Below are 24,469 nucleotides of genomic sequence, written 5' to 3'. Positions count from 1 at the left end.
AGAATAAAGAATATACTAGCACAACTGGATTTATAACTCAAGTAATTGTGGGTATGCCCTGCCGTAGATCACCTTGGGAAGTTATCTTTTAAATAATAGTAAGAAAACTGGTGCTGTGTCCTTCAAGAACCTGGAATAACACTTTAGGGACTTTCTGCGTCAGCTCAAACACACAGACGTGTTTGGTGGCAAAGGTCCATAGTCGCAGGACCATACTGATCCTTTCACAGGTTCGGGCTGACTGCTGTTCTGCAAGCTGGACTTACTTGGATATTTCAGTTAGGTCATCTTTTATAAGACTTCATGGAAAGATCCCAAAACAGGAAAAATATATAAAGTGAACATATTTTTCTAAACGAGAAAAGACCAGCAAACCGTCTCTAAAGAATGCCTGAATGTAAAAAAATGGAAACGAGTCAGTACTACAAAATTGACCTATTTATTTAGAATTCATTTACTGCCTTATAATTAGTATTTACATTTTTGTACATGGTTTAGCACTTTTTGAACTAAACCATAACGGCTTGGGAACAGGAACCATATTTGACATGGCTTTGCAACCACTGAATTGCCCAAAGCAGGGACAATAAGTCTTGAAACACATGGTTAATACTGGGAGAATGAAGGTCAGTTTCAAAAGTCAAGACAAATCAACTGAGTTAATATGTACCTAATGACCAGAGAATCCTAAGACAAATATCAAACAGTGTACTAAGAAGAATATGATCAAGAGCCTAAAACACGAGAAAGTGACTGAAAAGTATTAAGAGAGAAGCCTTTGGATTTGAACAAAAGAGGAGCAAGGGTGATTTCAACAAAAGCAGTTTAAGTGGAGTTAAGTATAAAATAAACTTTCACGTTCAGGATCAGGATGATGTGACAGGGAGAAGATAGATGAGTATTCAAGAATTTTTATCAAATAAGAGAGAGAAACACAATAAAGGATAACAAAATGAAATTATTTAAAAAGATATTGAGAAATTAAAGATGTCAGAACTTGAATACTTAGTACTATTTAGAATAGAAGGGGAAGAAACTGATGAGAAGAATTTGAAGTTATCCTAAGGACAGCTTTCATCATTAGAGATTACAAATAAAATTCAGAGTTTTCTGAACTTTAAATCAGTGGCAAATAGTCTCTCTCTTTCTGAGGCTTGATAAGGTGAAAGATGTGGTTATCATTTGGAGTAGGGATTTGAGGTTCTCGGTCACTGCAATAAACTTTAATCTAAAAACAGTATTGACAATTGCATTGTATTTTGAGGTAATTAAAACCAGTCATTCCCATAAAATTCCTTTTCAGTACCCCATTGTGTAATTGATTTACTTTCCCCTTAACATAGTTTGCAATTCCTAACATTAGAGGCATTTCTTCAAATTAGACAAGAAAACTAGAGAAATATTTTTGAAGGCATAATTTACAAGGGCACAATGCTAAGTTTCTGAAATTCCTCCAAATATATTCATGCAAGATATTATTTATTTTATTTGCTAACATTTATATATTAATTATACTCTTCTTTTTCCAAAGAGAATTTATTTTGGATAAAATCAATGTGAAATCCAAGAATAAAAGTAGAATGAGAAAATATGTGAGTTGAGATATTTGAGTTATTGATAAATTAAGCTTGGTTGAACTAGAGATACCATTAGAATTGAATGAGATTATGGTATAAGTACTGGATTTAGCTAAAATCATATTGACAACCTTATATCTATCAACAGTTTAATTTTACACTGATATGGCACATGTCCCATCCCAGGAATGATGGTAGAAGATCATTTTCCTTGCCATGAAACAGCAGAGATTGGTGACATCACAGTATTTCCATACTCAAAAGTGTGCATTTGTTCTTCTCTCTTCTAAAATGATGTATTCGTGCCTGGATAAAGGTAGAAATTCTATAGAATTTTAGGAACGGATGCAGAAGGAAAGAAAAGGAAAAAATAAAATAAAACAATGCAGAATTCCATATTCAAGTATGATTTGTATTTTCAATACTTATACTAGAATTTTCTTACTTCTTACATATATTTTATCATTCTAATAGGAATATCTTGCTATGCTCATTTACTAATAGTTGCCTGAACTATTAAAATATAACTCTGATTAGTTTCTCTATTATAAATTAATGAAATCATTACTATTTCTGATTAAAAGGCAAAATTTTGGAGGGACATTTGCTGTATAAATTGACTGATTAATCTTTGGATATTTTTATAGAATTCATCTTTGTCTATTTTATAGCAGTCAGAATAAAACAATTTAGTTACTTAGAAATTTGTTTCTTATAATTATCTATAGGACCTCCAAAAAAGTTTAATAAATATTAATGATTTTGAATTTTTATTTTCTTCTCATTGCCAAGCTTATAAATCTCTATTCTTAGAACAAATTACTAGCATTGGATATTAATGAAATATAACCCTCAGATAGAACATTGAGGAAAATATTATCAGTAACTAGTTCATTCTAAATAATTGTTGCAAATAAATAAGGTATTTAGCTTTAAGATGATAGTCACCAAAATTTAAATTATATTATAGGCACATTTTTTTTTAAAATTCTAATATGTGAGACTTGCATTTGAAATGTATCACTTGATCCAAAGATTAACATATCAACCAATTTTAAGTGAAACAGAGACTTGGAAAATAGAGACATGAAGCTTCAAGCAAGTTTCGTGTTTTTCTCAATTCTGTCCTCTCTCTTCTCACTGTGGGCATTAGCCTCAGACCCAGCCCCTTTCCCACCACCCTCAGTAACTGCACCTCTTCCCAAAGCCCTGATCCAACAGGTCAACCTTAATCTCTAGCCTTAACCTCCGCCTTGGCATGCTGTCCTGTGTGTTCAACAAATCAGTGGACACTTTCATTTTAAAAATGACCACAAATTGGGGCCAGCCAAGTGGCTCAGTGGTTAAGTTTGCATGCTCTGCTTCGGCAGCCCAGGGTTTGTGGGTTTGGATCCTGGGCATGTACCTATATACTGCTCAAGCCATGCTGTAGTGGAGTCCCGCATACAAAATAGAGAAAATTGGCATAGATGTTAGCTCAGGGACAATCTTCCTCAAACAAAAAGAGGAAGATTGGCAATGGATGTTGGCTCAGGGCCAATCTTCCTCACCAAAAAATAAAAATAAAAAAAATAAGACCACAAATAAATTGTCTAAAATTCAGCTGATTTTCTCCCTCCTGGCAATGTGAGCCAGTCTTGCCACTGCTCAAATTTCTAAAAAAAATACCAATATATATTTATAAAATCTTGCTCCTTTGGTGCAGGTAACTTTGGAAGTAGCAATCTGTCAACTGCCCAGTTATAGGACTTCATGTGTAAAGAAGGGCACATAACTATGGCCTGGTAGGAGACAGGAAGGAAAGGAAAGCCCACTCCCAAGGAGGCCACGACTGCATCGGGTGGTCTGCCTGGGGAAGGGAAGGAACACCACAGTTTTCAAGTAAATAGTACAAAGAGGGCTTTATTTTTATCTAAAAAATAATGACAACAGAATCTATAAAAGGTTCCTGAAGGCATTATTTCCATGGTAAGAAAAAATATAAATAATTCCTTCATGGAAGGAGATTCTAAATAAGCAGCCAAAAATTAACAAAATACCACATTTCTATTTTCATAGTATTTTGTGTCAGGAAAGTCCCAGACTGTCACTATTGAGGATTATCTACTTTTTAAATTGTCATTTAATAGCAAAGAAATGCCTTTTGTGGGTTCTTGGTTTTAGGAAGATATCTTATAGCCTATGCTTCTTCAGAAACACACTCAGCTCCAGAGCCATGTAAATGTTCCAACAGCATCCTTTCAAAATAGAGACACAAATGTTTCTAGCTCATTCAAACGTAGACACCCAGATGACAAATATAACTGCATATTTTTATGTGATTTGAGGAGGCATTTTTCCTCCAATGCAGAAGGTATAAAAACATGGATTAATTTATTTTTTAAAAAACCTGAAAATAATTGATTTCCTTTGAATTAAAAAACATTCCACAGTTGATCTTGCAAATAAACACAAATTTTGCTACCTAATTACCTAATATTTTCCGTGTCCATCCTGTGTGAAATCATTCAAGGATTTGCACATCTTTTTATCAAAAGTATAGAAATGCCAGCAGCGTGAGAGTCATCTGGGAGCTTGTTACAAATGCAGAATCTCGGGTCCCAACTTGATCAGAGAGACTGAATCAGAATTTGCGTTTTAACAAGATTCTCTGATGATCCAAATGAACATTAAGTGTGAGAAGCCATGGAGGAGATCATAGTGGTAGCAGCCAGAAGAAATCTGATTGGGGTAATTAAAAAATTTGATTCAATGGATTTTAAACAAAATTGCTGGAAATAAATCATTTCTTGGAGACACGTTGCTTAATTCTGTCTCGAATCTTACTACTTCACTGCTTTCTCAATTTTACCATACTATCTATCTTGTAAAATCTTTCCTATATTATTTGGCTTTCATTTTTTCATATTTGGGGATGGAAAACCACAAACTATTTTTCAAGTATTTCTATACTGTATTGTCTTAAAGTATTATGAGAGAAAAATTGTGAACAACATTCAGAATCTTAGATAAAAGTGGTCTCGAATTTATTGTTAGCCTTCTGCAATTATGTAAAACTGTTGTACCAATTAGATCACTGTGGAAAGACACTAACTGGGAGAAATATGAGTTATCAGAGTTATCGTCTCCTTTATATTTTTATTATATTTCCCCTGACCCCTGTCCTGCAGCCTCCACTCTGAGGCACATACACGAATCCCCAAAAAGATGAAATATTATTATTGTCCTTTGTTAACACATTTTTCTAGTCACAGAAGTGGTGTCACATATGGGTGGGAGACCAAATGAATGTTCCCCTCAAACCCTTTCCTAGCCTCAATGCACAGCGCAGCAATGTGGTGTAATTTCCCACTCTTTGATCAGTTCCGTGTAATCCCAAGAAAAACTTGCTTTCTCAGCTTTGGATATCCTGACTTCAAAATCTCTTCAGTCTCCTGCCAGATCTAAACTGGAACAGGTTTGAGTGTGACTGACATGAGTGAGAGGAGACTAATCCCTGCCACCCATCATTGTGAAGTTTGCAAAATTAACTCACTTTCTCTGCATCAGTGTAGACGGAAAGAATGAAAGTCGCAGAAATATACATGATTTCACTATTTAGTTTGTTAATTATGCTCACCTCTATTTTCTATTTGGAAAGATATTTGATAGCCGTTTCTGTGAAGAGCGGTCCCAGTTTTCATTAGTGAGTTTTGCAGCTGCTCGGGGTTCCTGGCAGGCAACATCGTTTAAGGCTGTGTAAGTCTAAAATGTTTTCCCTAACGTTTCAGTTCATATTGAAAACAGACACACACTCTTGAATGTTTAAAGCAGAATTGTTTCTGGCCAAATTTTCAGCGTCAACACAAAACGCTGCAGAAGAAATTACATTTTAGTTTTCTTTTCTTCTTTGAGGATTTCAAAAATCAAGAGAAAAAATAAAGGAAGAAAGAGGTGGAGGAAAAAGAGAAGAGAAGAAAGAAAAGACAATCTATATCTTCCACATATTTTAATCCAAGTTTATGAGGATTAATTTTAAGGAAATAATAAGAATCTATTAAGTTTTCCCAAGGAAGTTAATTGAAATTTAACATTTAAAGAGGCTTGCTTCTAATAATGTAAAACAAAAACTTTTGTAAAGACAAGTTAATTCTTACATATCATAATTCACTCTCTAGTGCCTAAGTGATTAATCAAAGAATATCATTTCAATGATTTTCTTCCACAGAAAAATTGAGTGGCTTGATTATCAAGAACAGCAGAAATATATTACAAAAATGAAAAAAATTCTTATTGAGGACACATACAATTTCTAAAAATTTTATATTTGAAATTTTTTTTGCATTATTCTCAAAAATATTTGTGTCAGTAAAGTTTGTTAATAAGATATTTCATAATAAGAATGATTCCTTTTAAAAAATGTAAAGAATATTTAGTAATATTCCAAACCATGTAATAAGAATGTCTCTCATCAGTTCAGAAACATAGAATCTATTTTTTTAAAGATTGGCACATCAGCTAACATCTGTTGCCAATCTTCCTTTTTTTTTTCTTCTTTTTCTTCTCTCCAAAGCCCCCCAGTACATAATTGTATATTCCATTTGTAGGTCCCTCTGGCTCTGCTATGTGGGACGCTGCCTCAGCATGGCCTGACGAGCAGTACTGGGTCTGTGCCCAGGATCTGAACTGGCAAAACCCTAGACCACTGAAGCAGAGTGTGAAATTAGCCAGTTGGCCACGGGGCTGACCCTTTAGAATCTTCTTTATAGAGAGAGTTGGCCTTTGAAAATCACAGTTAAAACTTTGTATTGTTTTGAAAATTTTCTCTTTCTAATTCTATTTTAATAGAATAATGTAGTAGATAATTTAGAATAACAGATTTTTTTCTCCTTTTTAACCATAAAACAATTTATTTGCTATGAAAATGAAATGACAAGGCAAATGAAGAAGTGAGATGGTACACGTGACACCCAGTTAAGCACATGGAAGTGATCAAACTTACATTTTATGAGTGTGAGAATGATGAAAGACATTTGATTATGACCAGAGAGTAATGGGCACATGCATATTGGGATTCCAGGGCTTAAATATGTGGAAGCTATTTAAAGTGGAGGAAGGAGAAGCTGACCAGTAACTAACCACGTAAAGCTAGGATCATTGAACATGTTATACCTTCAGTAAAAAAGAGCTAGAAAGTATCTGCCTGTTGCCAAAATGAGACTAAAAGAATCCCCATCTTTCTCTGTTGTGCTCTGGGTGGAAAACTTTGTCATCATCATCATCATTTATCAACAAGCTCCAAATTTTGTCACTGTAAGCCTGCTCCCAGATGGATGAGAAATTCTAATTTATATTACCCGCCCCACCACCACCCCTTGGGGAATCCCAAACCAAGAAATAATATTAAAGAATTTCTAGTTTGCAGTGTCCCTTGATGCTAGGAAGAAACAAAGGTAAAACTTCCCTGAGGAAAGCATACTCAACTGAGGTCCCCTGTGATTGTCACAAGTTAAATTCTCAGCAGTCAATATTTGTTCAATTACATATGAACAAAAAAAAATTATATATAAAACGAAAAATAATAGGCCACCATGAGAGAAAATCAATAGAAAAAAGAAGAAATTTAAGCCATCCATAGGAGAAAATAGCATTATCAGATAAAGAAAATAAAGTAGATCTATATCAAGCAGTTTAAAGAGATAAAAGGTGAAGTCAATAAGCAGAGTAAAGGGACAACCAAAATGACCAGGCACAATAGAAAATTAGTCAAAGAGAACTTCTAAGGGAAGAAAAAAATCTTGTGAAGAATGAGAGAAAGGACAAATGATACACAGCTGAAGAGACGATCAATAACCTGGAAATTGAGGCTGAAAAAAGTTCCCAGAATTCAGCATAGAAAGGTAAAGAAACAGGAAACATGGAAGAATGTTGAGACGTGGAACATAGAATGACAAGTTCTACTTCAATATTGTGATGTAATAATTATATATTTGGTCTTCGTGCCTCATTCCTGGCAGAGAGTTCCTAAAAGTTTTGAAATTCCCTGAGTGATAGGGGTGATAGGAACATCTTTTGTTATAGTATTTGGTCTCTGTCTCTCTGGTACCCGACAAAAGAGCCTCTAAAACCCTTAGAATCTTTGAATGATGAGTCTTTTTGTATGCCAACGAGAGGACTGGTGTCTGGGGGCCCCTAGATAGCTTCAAGATAGGAGCTGGTCACAGAAAGACCAACCATGTTATCAGAAATTAGAACTTTCAGCCCTAACCCTGACCTCCAGGGAGGGGAGAAAGGCTGGAGACTGAGTTAATCACCAATAGCCAAAGATTTAATGAATCAGGCTGAAGAGATGAAAGCTCCGTAAAAACACTGAACTATGGAGTCTGGAGAGCCTTCAGGTTGGTGAATACATCCATATGCTAGGAGGGCGGTGCATACCAACTTCAGGGGGACAGAAGCTTCTACACTGGAGACCCTTCCAGATCTCATCCTATGTATCTCTTCAACTAGCTGTTCATCTGTGTGCTTTATAACATTTTTTTAACAATAACCCAGTAAAAGCAAGTAAATGTTTCCCTGAATTTTGTGAGCCAGTCAAGTAATTATCGAACTGAGAGAGAGTTGTTGGAAGTCCCAACTTTGTAGCCAAGTTGGACAGAAGTGTGAGTATCCTAGGGATCCATTACTTGCAATTGGCATCTGAAGTGGGGAGCAGCCCTGGGGGACTGAGCTCCTAACCTGTGGGGTCTGTACTAACTCCAGATAGTTAGTGTCAGAATTGAATCAAATTGTAGGACACCCAGTTAGTATCTGCAGAGAATTGCTTGGTGTGAGAAGAAAACATATTTGGTGTCAGAAGTGCTGTGAGTAGAGGAAACAGATTTCTTTTATCTATGTATCCATAACTGGAGTTACAGAAGGAGAGAAGATAGAATGAGAGATAGACAATATTTGCAAAAATAACGGCTGAAAATTTCCCCAAATAAAAAAATTTAGATTCCAGAGGTAATGAAATACAATAAATCTGAAGAATAATAATCCAAAGAAATCCACACCTAAGTTCATCTAGTGAAACTTCAAAATGGGAAAGACAAAGCTATGAAGAGCAGCTTGGAAACATCACTAAAGTGAATGAAATGCATGTTGCTAGAAGTTTTCCCACCAGTAACAATAAAATATAGAACTTCACGATTCTGTGGAGAAGTATCTACGTGGAAATTTGTATCCCAGAAAAACAATCTTTCAAGAGTAATTGCAAATTAAAAACATTTGACATAAACTAAAATAGAGAGTTTACCACCAACCAACCTCAATAAAGAAAACTGTAAATGATCTATTTTAGGAAGAAAAAAATGATCCTACAAAGAACACCTGTAGTCAGAAACAAATGGTGAAAGCGGACATGGGTAAGTAAAGCATACGTGTAACAAACTTTGAATAAAAAATAAATAATTTTTAATTTGTGTGGTTAAAAAAATATAAGATAAACTAAAATCTGGACAAATATAACCTTTTCAGCTGGCATTTACAGTTGAAGTGTTCCAAGGTCTATTATTATTTGTAAAGAGAGTATATAAATATTAAATTTAATGGTAGACTTTGTAAGGTACACCTGGCAAAATCCAAATTTAACCACTGGAAAAACAGACATAGAATACATATTTTACAAATTTATGGAACAATGTGAACTTTAAAAAGAAAATATCGTACCAAATCAAGGCAAGGGAAAAGAAGAGGAGCGTTGAAAAAGTGGGAAGGCACAAAATAAGATATCAGAAAGATATCAAAATATACTGATAATCACAATAACTTTAAATAGATTAAATGTACCATTTAAAGTTGATTAAATATACTATTTTAAAAATTAATATAATATTCAATAAAAATAATTCAGATACATGCTGTTTATCAGAAACACATAGAAATATAAAAATTTAAAAGTTTAAAAATAAGTTGAGGACATGGAAATGTTAAAAATAAATGGTTCCAAAAATACTAAAAAAAATACTTACAAAAAGAAAGCTAGGAAGAGTCATGTTAATATCAAACAAAACATATTTTAAAACCAAAAAAGTTACTAGGAGAACATGAAGTCATTATAACATGATATGCTTTAATAAAGCAAGAGTTGATTATAATTCAAAGTTTTTATATATCAAATTAAAAAGCCTTAAAGTACTTGAGAAAATCTCAAGGAGAAATTGAAAAATCCAGGATAGAAGTGTTGTTAATGTTACTAACATAATAATTACAGTGTAATTACATTGCAATATAGAAAGTACACTGTTTCAGTGTTTCTCACATTTTAATGTTCACGTGAGAACCAACTAGAGATCATGTTAAAATGTAGATTCTGACGGAGTAGAACTGGCATGGAGACTGAGATTCTGAAGTTATCACAAGCTCCCACCTGATGCTGATGCGGCTGGTCAGTGGGTTACAATTCGACAAGCAAGGACACTGGAGAGGGGAATCCTCTCTGTAAGGAGAGTCTCAAGGAGCCCACTTAATGATTCGATTTGTATCAATACCGATAGTTTCCGGGAGGCAGGTTGTGTCTGGAAGGAACAGAATTGGTGACAAGGTGATCCCGGGGAGAGGTGTGTGGACAGATCTATGGGATGAGCATAAAGTGCGCCAAGTGAGTGCCTCCAGAAACCGTCCACCGCAGAGGAGGCATTTGACAAACAGGTGGAAAATAGAGCTTATCTAGCAGATGGCAGCAGGTCTCTGTCCCTGACTCTCTGAGAGTTTGTACAGTGGGTCTATGAACAGAGTGGCCATAAGCAAGGAGGCTATGCACTGGCCCAGCCACGCTACTTCTCTCTCAAGAAGGCTAATGTAACTATTGCCACTTTAGAATAACTAACTTGCTAGTAGCAAAAATTGAGGTTGAGCCCTTGATATGGAACCATCCCACAAGGAGACCAGGTAGTTCCTTAGCAAGAAGTGGAACCATCCCACAAGGAGACCAGGTAGTTCCTTAGCAAGAAGTCAAACACAAAGGACCTCCTTCTACCCTGAAGGGGGCAGCAGTGTAAATTCATCTGAACTGCCTTCTGCTCCAGATAAAAATTTTCTTTCTCTGCCTGTAGTGCTTCTGCCCACATTCCCATCCAACAGTTTAGGAAAAGCTTGATTTGTTGAAAGGTTATCAATAACTCATAACATCCCCTCAGTGGAAGGACTTATTTTATGGTAAAATAGGTGCATCAATGGGTCCATGACCAAAGACCAGTTAGAGGCCTGTAATGGCCTATTGAAGGTCCAGTTACAACAGGGATTGACAAACGTTTACTGTAAAGGGGGGCGTAGTAAATATTTTAGGCTTCACATGCCATAGGATCTATGGTAAACCTACTAATTCTGAGCCAAAGACAGTAATAAAAGAATGGTAGAATCTGTGCTCCAATAAAACTTTATTTATAAAAATTAGTGATGGACCAGATTTGGCCCTTTGCTGTAGTTTGATCTTGGAGCTTCAGCACCATCTTGGGAATGACCCTCCATCATTTGGGCTTTATCCTTTAGAATGTGCTATATGAAACTAAACCAACAGTTGTATATATCTAGCAGTATGACACCCAGGGACGAAGGGGTGAAAATATGATTGACACTTCTCACCTTCATCCAAGCAACTTACCTATGGAGTTCTGGCTGCCAAGCCTTGAAAGCTTAGACAATGCTGGATTTAAGGTGTTGGCTCCCAGGGTGATGAATGCTTTCAACAGTGTGGCTCAGTAAGAGTTCTATTGAAACTGAAGCTCTGGTTATCATCTGGTTACTTTGGACTCCTCATGATGGTGGCCTAGCAATCAAAGAACAAAGTTACTACGTTGGCAGGAATAATCAATTCTGATTATCACAAGGAGCAATGATTTCTGCTAGATAAAGATGGCACCAGAGCATATCATGTTACTTCAATTCCCAATGAAAATAGTGAATGTGCAATTTCAGCAACTATGGTTCTATTAAGAGAAGGTAATCAAGAACCCAGATTTCTTTGGGTTGAAAGTCTGGGTCAAACTACAGGAATACAACCTAGATTACCATAAATTCTAGCTAAGGAAAGGAATATCTAGAATGGATATTGGAGGAGAGACATTATGAATATCAATTATGATCAGGTAAACAATTGCAGTTGCAGGAACTGAAGCTTGGTATACTAACCTTCATATGTTATATATTTCGTAAAGATTGCAGGCCATTGCCATGAATACTCCACAATAGCAAAAATTTAATTAGGTCACAAATGGATTTGATTGATGCAAAGAATGGACTGTATCAAATGCTTTTGTTTATTCTTAGTATCACCTCTGATTTCAGTTATGTAGTGGATAGTTCTGTATGTGTATTGATACTCTTCTTGCCAGAAGTAGCCCACTTAAAGAACACACTACATGGCTTCATTTTCTGCCTGAGTTCCCTCCAGTGTTGTGGCCATTGGTGGAAACTTATTTGGAATGTGTGTATGAGCAGCTGAGAAATGTGGGGGAGATAATATTCCCATAGGCAGTCATTGGTTAAAGGACACCGAAGGTGATAGATGTATGTTCCCACCTTTCATCCTCTAGGTAGCTATGTCTCACAGGTCTTCTGGACAGGTCTCTGGACATTTTAGCACAGCTGGGCCCCTATAACCCACTGTGGTGTTTTGGATAATTTACATTTACACTGACATTCCTGCCATCCATGCATCAGTCTGCCTCGTTCTTCCTCCCTGCTGTTGGGCTGAGCTCCAAAGGAAACTCCCTGAATCAACATTTTGCCTCAGCTTCTACGTAGTGAGAAAATAATCTAAGAAAACTAGTAAAATTAAAATGCCTATAATTTAACGTAAAAGCGTTTAAAAAGATAATGAGAAAGGATGACTACATTTATAAGATTAAATTTGGAAACTTACAAGACATGCATTCTTAAACTGAAACAAGAAGAAATTGACCACCTGACCAGTTGTATACCTGGAAAAGAATTGATTGAATCATTCGTATAACATTCTTCCATGGGAGGAAAACAAAAACAAACAGAAACAGCCTCAGTCTGTTCAAATATTAAGAATATTTTTGAAGAGTCTGTCAAAATATTAAGAGGAGGAAGGAAAACAGAGAGAAATGGTAACTTTTCAAATTTGTTAAACAAGTTGGTAAAACTCTGACATCAAAACCATACCAAGTTCTCTTAACCAAGTACTTTGATTACTAATACAACTTTCCACGTCAGCATACTAAAGGAGAAGAAAATCATGTGCTTTGTTTCAATGGATTTAGCAAAAGCATGGATAAATTTCAACACTCATTCATCATAGAAACTTGATATAAAGCTACAGACAAAAGGGAAACTTCTTGAACTTATAAAGGATAATTATTGAAAACCTAAAACAAACATAATACTTAATGAATATTTAAAGCATTTTCTTTAAGGTCAGACATATGTGTGCCCACTATCTCCAATTTTATTCAACATAGTACTTTAGGTCTCAGCTAGGATGATAATAGACATGAAGAAGATATAAAATATGGGGGCCGGCCCTGTGGCACAGCAGTTAAGTGCACACATTCCACTTTGGCGGCCCGGGGTTCTCCGGTTTGGATCCCTGGTGCAGACATGGCATCGCTTGGCATGCCATGCTGTGGTAGGCATCCCACATATAAAGTGGAGGAAGATGGGCATGGATGTTAGCTCAGGGCCAGTCTTCCTCAGCAAAAAGAGGAGGATTGGCGGCAGTTAGCTCAGGGCTAATCTTCCTCAAAAAAAAAAAAACAAAATAAATTATAGATAGAGAAACACACTAATATTTAAAATTGATGTGATTATATTTAGAAAGCCAAAATAGTCCCAAGAAAAGTTACCAGATTTAATATTTTCTTTTAGCCAGTGTATTTACAATGTTAATTATTGTAAATTATTAGTAACTCTGCATTGTTAAATTTAATTTTATTGAAATTTATGCTATTAGTCAGTGTCATCCAGAATATAATTGCTTCCCAGAGGAACTTACAATTTTATTGTAAATAAAATATTATATAATGCTTTTCATCATTTTAGCATGGATTCCTTTTATTTGTCTGAAAAATTGAGCCGCTTTCTGCCACCACCTCAAGGATTCTTTTTATAAAGTAAGAATTGAAAATGTTGAAATGGAGTCATTCTTTTTATTAAATAATAATTAAGAATAACAAGCAAGAAAGGAAAGTCACCAATGAGCCTTTTAAGAATCACAGCAAAATTCAATAATTCAAAATGTACCCATAACTACAAAACATCTTCTATATTTAAAATTCACCAGTGCGATAGATTCTGGCGTGATAGTTCTACTAGCAATGTTTCTCCATATTAAACAGAATCAGACATTTTGTTGTCATGAGTAAAAATAATATCTTCGAGAGCAAGATGCTTATAGATTGGCAATAGTGGGTTATTATACAGCAATATCACTAGAACTTGAAATATATTTGTGACTACTCTAAAGTTTTCTCTAGTAACTCTTGTTTTCCTGCTTTAAGAAGAAAGATATAGTGCTCTTGTACTGAACAAAGTAAATGATGTTTCATGCCGGGCACCTCCTCTTACCTGCCAAGTGATGCGCTAGTTTACAAAATCAGGGGGTTTTATTTTTGCAGTAGATAATTGATAGGAAAGGATACTGAATAAAAGGAAAAATAAGACGTGAAAGAAAGACGTAAGATCGAATTGGGAGATGAAAGTATTAGAGGAGGAAATGGTGCTGCGTGTGAGGAATGGTGTTCCCTCATCTCCGCTCCGTGCCTCTTCCAGCAAGTGTGTCTCCCAAATGCCCTTAGGGATAAAGATCTGGATACAAATTACATTCAGTTGTGCAAGACGTGGCAGATGAAAGTGAGACGAAGGCCATCTTGTGGCAGCCAGGTCGTAGAGATATTGGGGATCTATGGTAGCAGGGGCCATGTGGCTAGTGTTGTCACCAGTGTCGTGGTGTGAGGGGCAGTTGGTGGTCTTGTAGTAGTGCTTGCAGCAGAAGTGGGCTGAACACTGAACTGCACATAGGGGGCCGTGGCCTTTAACTCAGTAATGCAGTGGTTAGCCCAGCTTCTGATCCTCTAGATCTTTTTAAGGTACTTGTGTACACTTACTGCCCTTGATTTGTCTAGTGTGGGTATCCATTTGCTGTGCTAATTTCAGGCTGATTCAGGGAAGGGTGACGTCCTGCTGCTTGTTTAATTTCTCTTCATGTTAAGTGGATGTGGCGCATGAACTCTTCCACTGAAACTGGGATAGCTCTTTTTCCACTGAAGACAGTTTTTCTCAATAATGTAATGCATCTGTTTTTGGAGAAGGCTTCGGCTAATGCTGAATTCTACACCTCTGCGGCTTCCTAAAATTATAACACTGTTGTTCTTATTTAAATACAAAGCCCAATTTGGGTAAAAAGGAAAGCAGCCATATCTCAGGCATCAGGTCATCCCCTGGTTTGGTGATATGCCAGCCTTCAGCACGGGTCTGCCAAGTATTCATCTCTGTGTGCCACGACTAAAGCGTTTGCCAAACATTCCAGGTGTCAATTGCTTTACTTATGCTTTGTTGGAAAGGATAAAAAGAAATGCACTAGGAAATATTGCCAATTAAGAAAAATAGCTTTTTTAATGGGGATGTATTATTTTCTCCTTAAATTCCACTGGGTACTTAGTTTTCAGATTTTCATATGTTTTACAGATTCAAAGATAATTTTCCAGTTTGGCATGTGCATAGTTTGGCTACATTTGAATATGTGCATAAGAAAATATGTTTACTGGACAGATGAATCTCGGTTTCTGCCGTATCGTCATCCCTGTATGAGAAACCTGCTCCATCCCTACCACTGGCTGAGGAGAGCCCCGGAGTGGCCCTACTTCATAATCAACCCCAAGAGCTACGCGTAGTAGGTCTGCTGTGGGCTCCTGACACAACGACAGGTAACAGAGACTGACCAGGGCTCCTCTATAAGCTGTCTGGTATTTAAAAATCTACCCACACGAGGATGATGACAATTGGGTTGGCCAATGAGATATTTTTCTCAGGAATTTGAACTGGTCCCAGTCTATTAGCAGCTGGAAAAGTGAGAAGACCTACAAATTGAAGCAGAGAAAGCTCAAGAATTATGCCTATTTTTTCCTCAACTTTGAGGGTATGATTTGAAAATGTCTCTCAAAACCACTGAAACGATTACCAGTGGATCAAATCCATTAATTTATTTTAAAATTTTAAAAATATCTTTTCATTTGAAACCATCCTAGAATATTGCTCTTGTAGTCAGGATTTTAAAAACACCTTATGATTGGCTCACAATAGCCACGGTTCAATTTAAATTGCTCTAATTGATTGACATGAGATCTTAATTCCATATTTGAATCCATCATACTCTCTCAATTACGCATCTGGATGGTGCATAACACTATAGCATTTTGTATCATATGTGTAAAATTCATGATTACAAACTACGTGTATGTACAGGTATTAGGCACAGCTTGCATATCTTTAAGTATCTGACATAAAATGTATACACGTGCATACACACACACACACACACAAGGAATGATGGCTGTTTCTGCATTGCTTTTGGTTGTTCCCTGTCTTCATGGCATGTCCATATTCTCGGTACATTGCAGGATATACTTCCTATATATCTCACATTCAAATTTACTCCAGGTTGAGACATCATTATCGTTCGAATGAGATAAATTTTACTAAGGTATATACCTCTTTTTCTCTGAAAAGTTTGCCTATTCACCTAAGTATGTACAACAAAGAGCTATGTGGAAGCCATGGGATTCCAGCCTAGCCTGCCAGATCTGCTTACTCAACTCTGGAACGAAATGGAGTGACAGTTGTCCAAGCTGGATCACACTTATATTCTCATCGAGTCAGTTAATCTTGTTCAACCGTTATTATGAAGAGTGAAAAGGATCCTACCTTCTGGCAGCTAGCAGTGTGGTTTGGAAAACAAAAACATATATAAAGAGATATAATCCCATACAGGCCACAATGAGAATTAAAGTAGAATTACAAATTACAAAGGCAGAAGAAGGGAAGAAAAGATTGTTTTTGATTGGCAAAGACTTGGAAGCCATGCGACTTGAGTTTGACTTTAAAGGATATGGAAGATTTCATTGTTTTAAACTTTGCAAGCAGATTGCGCATTTTATCACTGCTAATATGCACTATTCCAGTTCTTACTTAACTCATTTCTGGTTGGTCTCTCTCCTACGCCCATCATACATTTATAGATAATCCAAAATTTTACAGCATATCCGTTTTGCCCCATGTTTCTCCCATTACACAAAATCCTTCTTCATTTGGTAACTAGTTTGTAAATTCTGAAAAGAGCGTTAAGATATTTATAACCTTCTTCCTTCGTATTTCCTATCACTCACTTCAAGATTTTGGTAAAAAATATTATTCTAATTTCCCCTAATGTACTATTAATAAAATGCCCCATATACTAAGCAATTTATGCATAGCTTTTATTTCCAACTTTGATAAGTTACATTTGATTCATATTTATTAGATCCCCTTTATGTATGTTCTACAGAGTTTTTTGCATTTTTTTAGTTCGGTATATTATGAGTCAAGAATTCTACGCTAATCGCAAGAAAGCATCCCTCTTGTGCTGTAGCTTACGCTTGTCTGTGGCAAAAAGGAAAAAGAGTGTGTGCAAAGCAAACATTGAGACATTTCCAGCCAGTACACTACTTTCAATTATTTGATATTTGTCAAAAGAGTTACAGACCTGAATTATTCAGATAATTTCCCAAATGACATTTTAAAGTGAAGCAAAATGTCACATGCTAATATGTTCAGAAATGGTCTGTCACCCCATGTCTAGTTTATTAGGCGTTGAACAATGTCACTAATTCTTCCAAGATATAATGATACCATTTATTGCATTATCGTTGCAGTACATCAAGGATGATCCTAGAATTATCTTAAACTATATTGAATTGAATTTTAAATTCAATTATGTTGCAAGTTTTATTGTCTCAGGTAAAATACTAATTTCCTTGAACTGTGTTTTGCAATCTTGTTCTTGAGGTCCTAAAGCATTGTTTTGTCCCCATTGGCATCTTACCTTATTATATTTGTACTGTCTTTAACACCAATCCTAATTTTTAATTATTATTAATATTGTGTAATACATTCTAAATGGTAACTTAGCGGCTTAATGAATTTTAGAAATCTCCCTGGGCTCCTCATCACTACCAGGGAGGAACTTTTAGAGAAGAATAACATTTCTTGATGTGTGCTCCAATCTAGAAGTCCCCCCACAATGTGCGAAACTATGAACTAAAAATATTGCAAACATGAAATAAATTCTTGAGCTTTGAGAAGAGTTCCTTCCAGATTTTTATCAATAATTTCAGTTTTATTCATGCACATTCTTGAAGTGCGTTTCAGTAAACAGCTCGTTAAATTGCACTGGTGTGGAAAGTTAATATTCACTCCTTCGGGGTTTATTGGAATTGGTTCTGTGCTAACCTTGATTTGTCAGGACTTGAAATGCTTCTATGATACAGATAAGGTCAGAAGATAAACAAGGTTTTGACCATAACCTGATCCAGAGATAGGCCCAGTGAGACTCCAAACTGTCTTGGCATTCCTCCCCCCATTCCTGAGTATAGTTGAAATGAATTTTCTCAGCAACCACAGAATCCTCATACACTCCCTAAGTGGAGATCCCTTTAAGTCTGCCACCAGAAGAAAACTGTAAATGAAAAATAAATGAAGTATTTGTCTATATAGAAAAAGACAGTACACAAAAGGAAATAAAGACTATAATAAAAAAAGAAACAAAAAGTGTGAAAAATATGACACAGGATAAAATATATAACTTTATGGCTACATCTATAATTTTTAAATAATATATTTATAATATGGAGATATCACTCTACATATTTTTGTCAAAAAATAATGGTTGTTGCATACTCTTTTCAAACAAGAAAAAAATTCTTGGAAAGAATCTATAAGTTTAATAGGATGTAGATTAAAACAAAAAAATTAGGAGTTTTCTGTAACAGTTCTTTTAAAATTTAGAAAAATTCAGAGGGGATATTTGTTCTGTTGAAATTATACATAAAGCTTCACAATGTGAGAAATGATAGGGACTTGAGGATTCATCTAGACATTTTTAGGGCTTTGAGTGATAGAGGAAAGACTAGAATTGTGTTTCCTACATCACAGAACAATTTTCTTCCTTTACATTAAGATGCCCTTCAGGGAACAAGTATAAGGTCAGAGACAAAATCAAATACAGAAGCAAAATACATATATACATGTATGTTTTTACACATGTACACATGTTTGCAATGGTTACATGTAACAGCAATGGAATAGAAGCAATTCTGTGTGATTAATGGTTACCAATAGATAATGCAAAGTTGACGCCCTGGAAACCTTTTGGTTCCCCCAAGTGTCGTTAAAATCACTGCGTCGTTAAAGTCATCGTGTCCGTGTGGGTATGTATGTATGTGTTTAGGGGGGTTTATATTGTTTTATTTTAATCATTGACTCCATCAGTTGATAATTGCTCACCTATGAAAAGGCTCAATTATCATGATAAAATCGCTGATTTTTTGTCAAATAGAAGTCAAAAAACATATCATGATATAAATTCAAATACTGAGATATGGTTCTAAAATTCATTAGGATGTCCTGTTTTTCTTTATTTATAGCTGATTTCCTAGCAAACCGGTTATCACAGTAAATTTATAAGACAAAGAATATGGACTTTACAACAGAAGATAATTCTCCAGGCAGTGGTTGCTGCTTGTCATGAAATTTCTTTCAACTGTCAGAGCATATTTATGTGCACCAATATTGTAAACTTCCAAGGAAGGAAACAACTTTTGACAGTTCTGCTGACATGTCTCATCTGATTTAACCAAATATATCAGAATACCCAAGTCATTACCTAATTTTTAGATATTTCATAGATGTGAAAACTCTTTTACAAAGTATAAAAATGGCTAAACTTATTGAGACTATTCCGAAAAAAAAAAAAGGCTGATAATATAAGATTACACTATTTGATCAATAGGTGACGATGTTTAGAAATGATATCTTCCTTGCCAAATTCCCCACAAATCTAATAAGTGACATAACCAGTTTGTTGTTCCTATGGTGTAACTTCTTTCCAGAGCATGGAACCCAAATTATATTGCATATTTAACCCAATTTTATTTTCTAATTTATCTTTTCTTTTGAACAACCCTTTTTTAAAAAAAATAAGAAGTGAAATAATTGAAATATATTTGTAAATTTATTTCCTTCTCATGCATTAAAAAATTTCAATGAAAGGTTTTGATTTTCATTTTTATTTCTACTATGTAATTCTTCAGTGATAAAATATTCTTTTTTCTGTATGAAAGGTATGTTGTTTTCCTAAATGTAAATTATAAAACTAACTCATACAGTATTTGCTTAATTTAATCCATCTGGATCAATAAGTGATGATGTTTAGAACAACGGTATCTTCTTTGTTGATTCCGTGTACATATATGTGTGAAATAATTTTAGTGTTCCCACGGAGTTTCTTTCTAGATCAGAAAATAACTCAAATCATATTATGTGTTAGATCTAATGTCATTTTCTATATTTATATTTTAAGAGTAATTATAAATTACATATAAAAAGTCCATTAGAACCAATGACTAGGCCTTTCCACAATGCACTAAGCAAAATGTATAAGTAAGAAACTATAGCCCAGATTCAGAGGCTTCTTGAGGGAATTCCCATATTGCTTTGTGTTTGACTTTACTGTAAGTTTTACGGTGGTTCAAAACTAAAAAACACTATGAATTTGACCACATTCTTGAAAGTTTTAAAAAATATTCAATAGCTGTTTTAAATTACTCTTTCATTATTCATAATTCTAAGGTCTTTAGAAAGTAGTATTTTAGAAATCTGTAAAAAGGACAGTTCTCTTTCAAGTTCTTCCTCTTTCCAAGATAAGATGGCTGGATACAGGGTAAGAAGATATTTTAAATAATGCATAAGCTTTTTAGGATAAATAATTTTGGAGACAAAATAAGAGTAGACAAACAGAAGCAAGTTGGGGAAAATAGTCTTTAAATGTTAACTTAAAAATCTGGTTCAAAATGAGAAGTTCAACACGCATTTTTACCTTTCTTCCTCAAAAATCCTACTGATGTAAGGATGTAGCCCACGGTCTATCATTGGGCCAAGTACTTTATAGTTTTCTAAAAGTGAAAAGAATTAGAATGGAATTACGTATAATTTTCCTAGGGGAAAAGAGATGGAACTCACTCTTTCTCTGGCAGAGACTCTTTAAGCCTGGAATCCACATGTGTAAGGCCAGCCTTGGGAAAGGGAGTAGAAACCACCCACATGTCTAAGGCCAGCCTTGGGAAAGAGAGTAGAAACCAGAAATTTCCTGAGACTTCTGAGACCAATGAGTAGGTCAGTCTCTACCCAACCCCCCTCCTCAGGCCTGTGATTGCAAAGCTATTGGCAACAAGATATTGTTCCTAAGCTAACAAAATTGCAAAGTTATTGGCAACAAGACTTGTTCGTAAGTAAAGCTAAGCCATCTTAAAACAACGACAAAAACTTACCAGTTTTCCTACGGAGAGCCAGGGCGCAGGTCCTGTGGCCTTTGAGAAAGCTTTCTTATTTTGACTTGAGAGCTGTGATTGTGAAGTGATGAAGGGAATTTTCCCTTCTTGCTTCTTGCAATTTATTCTGATATGAAGCCAATTCTATGCACATAATAGAATTTTCTGTCAGTGCTCCCATTTAAGGGAGGGGGATAGGCATAGATTTACAGAAATGGAGCAGAGGAAACACAACCTAAGCAGTGGCCTCAAGGGAGCGTGACTTGTGGGAGGGAGGGATGGGTGGGAGATCATGTGACTCTTTTCACTGGCCATAAATACGCCTTGTTTTTATAATCATGATAATAACTCACATTGGGAGAAGTACAGAACATAATTATATTATAAAAACAAAATGGGAAAAACCTCCCTTTGTATACATTTTACAATATGAAACTTTGATTTCGTGAAATCATCTTCCGCTCAAAAGCGGCAATTCTTACCTTGCAGACCCTTACATGGATTGCATTTTACAAGTAAGTATGATTTTACTCCCCAGTTACAGCTATAGTAGAGGAAACGCTTATATATGTATTTAGAACAAATATTTACAGTATTTTAAAAGTAAATTCATGATGGTCACATGCAGAAAGTGCATAATTATGTGGTAAAAACCAGCAGAAAGAACGTTTCCTGGCAATTAGGGTCTGATAAAAATAACAGTACTAAAGTCACGTTACCTTTGCCAACAGGCTATTTTTAGCATCACAGGAAATGTCTCCTCATCAGTAGTGACTGGTATTAGAAATGTTGGCACAACTGCTTAAACAAACACACTTATGTGTGGAATAAGGTTGTGCTGAAGTAGAAATTCCCTGGAATGAAGTACCATAAGAAGTTCAGGCTCTCTCTCCACAGCAGGGCTCTCGACCTCAGCATGATTGACATTTTGGATCAGAGAGTCCTTTGTTGTGGGGGAGCTGTCCCGTGCATTGTTTATCAGCATTGCTGGCCTCTACCCACGAGATGCCAGTAGTACTGCCAAGTTGTGACAAACAAAAATGTCTCGAGACAGTGCCAGATGTCCCCTGGGGATAAACCACCCCAACTGAGAACCATTGATCCATAGCCTTTAAAGACGCCCTTTAAATATCTTTATTAACATGTGCTCTATTCCGTACAGCCTGAGGTTCTCTTGGACTACTGTTTAGACACTTAGAAGGCCACAGCCATTTTCAGAACACAAGTAATCTCTTCCTAATCTAGGGGGTCTTGTAGCCAGCTTCCGAATTTCCACATGGTTATAAAAGAAGACAGAGAAAGAATTCACTACCATGTTTTAGTTGCCATTGTTATTTACCACAGAAGAGTCTGAAAGAAAAAGCAGGTATAGGGAGGAAAAAAAACATACGTCTTTGCCTCTCTCCTCCCCCCAAGTTATGTATTCAGAGCTGTGTGGATCTCAAAAATGACGCCTAGCTGCACTACTTTACGGCACCTCAGGATTCGGTTCTCTGTTTGTAGGAAAACACTCAATAGAAATATTTTTTCTAGTTTTAAAGAAAAATATTGGTGCTTCTCTCATTCACAGAATTAGGCATTTTTAAAGGAGGTCATGTTTATGAGAATCATATTTGTAGTGGTAGTCATGTATATCTACTGTATATCGAGCATTCTAATAATGTTTTAGGTACTTTTCACACATTAACTTATTTATTTATCCCTCATGGCAAATATATAAAGTAGCATTATTTTCCCATTTTACAAATGAGAAAACAGAAGAGTAAGAGACTAACCAGTCGCACCAAGATTCACACCTGGACATTCTGGCTCTGGAATCGATGTGCACTGAATCTTCTGTTCAGTCTCTCACCGTGTTATGCTTCCTCTCAATGAAAATACCTATGCCAAGCACTGTGCGGAAATGCATTATACACATTATCTTATTTAATCCTCACAACAACTGTACAAGTTGCGTATTGTCACTTTCTAAGTATTTGCAGATGAAGAAATGAAAGCTCAAGGAATTAATTTCTTCACTAGTCACACATTCAGTAAACGGTGGAGCTTAGGACTCAAATCTAGGTCTTGAAGTCTTCAAAGGCATTTAACATCTATGGATCTTAATTTTTGTCTAAATTTAGAAAAATCAAATAGGTTACATTGAAGACTTTGTCCAGCTCTAGAAGTCTGAGTTTTGATATCCTAAATGGTTCTTTGCTAAAATTTCAAACTAAATTTTAGAATTAATTTACAAGACAGTATTATGTGTAAAAATTATTTTGCATATAAAGCAAGGACATTAGCCTATAATCCATCAAATATTAATTCTTTTTCAGGGGAAGATTCACCCTAATCTAACGTCTGTTGCCAATCTTCCTCCTTTCCTCCCTCAAAACCCTGGTACAAAATTGTAAGTTCTTCTGGTCTTCTACGTGAGCTGCTACCAGAGCATGGCCATCTACAGACGAGTGGTGTGCTTCCACACCTGGGAACCAAATCTGGGTAGCCAAAGAAGAGTGCGCCAAACTTTAACCATTAGGCCATCAGGGTTGGCTCAGATATTAATTTTTAACATTTTCTTATAGCTACCATATTTCACTGTACTGATGTCAATAGGGAACCCACAATTAGGTGGACACAAAATCAGGTCAAAAAGGAGAAGAGATATAAAATACTGATATCTCAGTTTATATGAGGAAAGGAGTAAAGCAATGGGGCATAATGAACATCAGAATGGATTGTAGAATGTTAACTGCACAAGTATCTGGATTCCTTTTATGTCCCTATGGTAATTTGTTCATTAGGAATATTGCGAGGTGGTTTCAGTTCATAAAATAACTGTAATTAGAATTGCTTATATTAGTGATGACATTGATAATATTAAGAACCACATGGAATTTTATAGATGTAATATTTCACACTTGAAGAACACATTTAACATTTTGTAACTTTTGGTTTATAAAAGAGAAAGGAATTCATCCTCAGCTCAAATTATTACTAATCTGATTATCGAGTGCCTTATTGAAAAGTCAGAGGCATATAGGACTAGAATGGTTAAGGTTAAGGATATTATTGTATAATGAATGGTTAAAGGAAGAGGGAATGCTTAAGCCAAAGAGAATCTTTAGCCTGCCCCAAAGCAACCTGACAGCAGAAGTCTTCAGAGAAAGGAGTGGGAACAGTCGTTATTGGGTACAAACAGCAATGGGCGCACTGTTGGTGGAGGATTCAAAAATGGTAACAACACTGATAAAAAGGTGGTCCTAACTTTTACTATCACCATACACTGGCAGTTCTAAGCAATGCCAACAATAAAATATCCTCCCTAAAGAAATCTTTGTTAGTGTA

General features: G+C 35.7%; 1 long non-coding RNA gene across 3 annotated transcripts; it reads right to left on the bottom strand.

The window, feature by feature from the left end:
- Positions 1-420: 420 nt before the first annotated feature.
- On the bottom strand, positions 421-21,404 carry LOC111772565 (uncharacterized). 3 transcript variants are annotated; one of them, XR_011436096.1, is made up of 6 exons: positions 21,140-21,404; positions 11,200-11,364; positions 9,967-10,114; positions 5,197-5,288; positions 4,050-4,298; positions 421-1,902 (listed from the first exon to the last, which is right to left on the bottom strand). It is a non-coding gene; the product is annotated as an uncharacterized lncRNA (long non-coding RNA). The 3 variants fall into 3 exon arrangements; XR_002806522.2 differs by lacking the exons at positions 4,050-4,298; positions 5,197-5,288 and having other exon boundaries at positions 21,140-21,389; XR_011436095.1 differs by lacking the exons at positions 421-1,902; positions 4,050-4,298; positions 5,197-5,288 and having other exon boundaries at positions 5,453-10,114.
- Between the last annotated feature and the right edge of the window lie 3,065 nt (positions 21,405-24,469).

The sequence above is a fragment of the Equus caballus genome, chromosome 2 (assembly GCF_041296265.1).
Source record: "Equus caballus isolate H_3958 breed thoroughbred chromosome 2, TB-T2T, whole genome shotgun sequence".
Classification (NCBI taxonomy): Eukaryota; Metazoa; Chordata; class Mammalia; order Perissodactyla; family Equidae; genus Equus; species Equus caballus.
The sequence above is the reverse complement of the archived record's forward strand: the minus strand, read 5'-3'. Positions and strand labels throughout refer to the sequence as shown.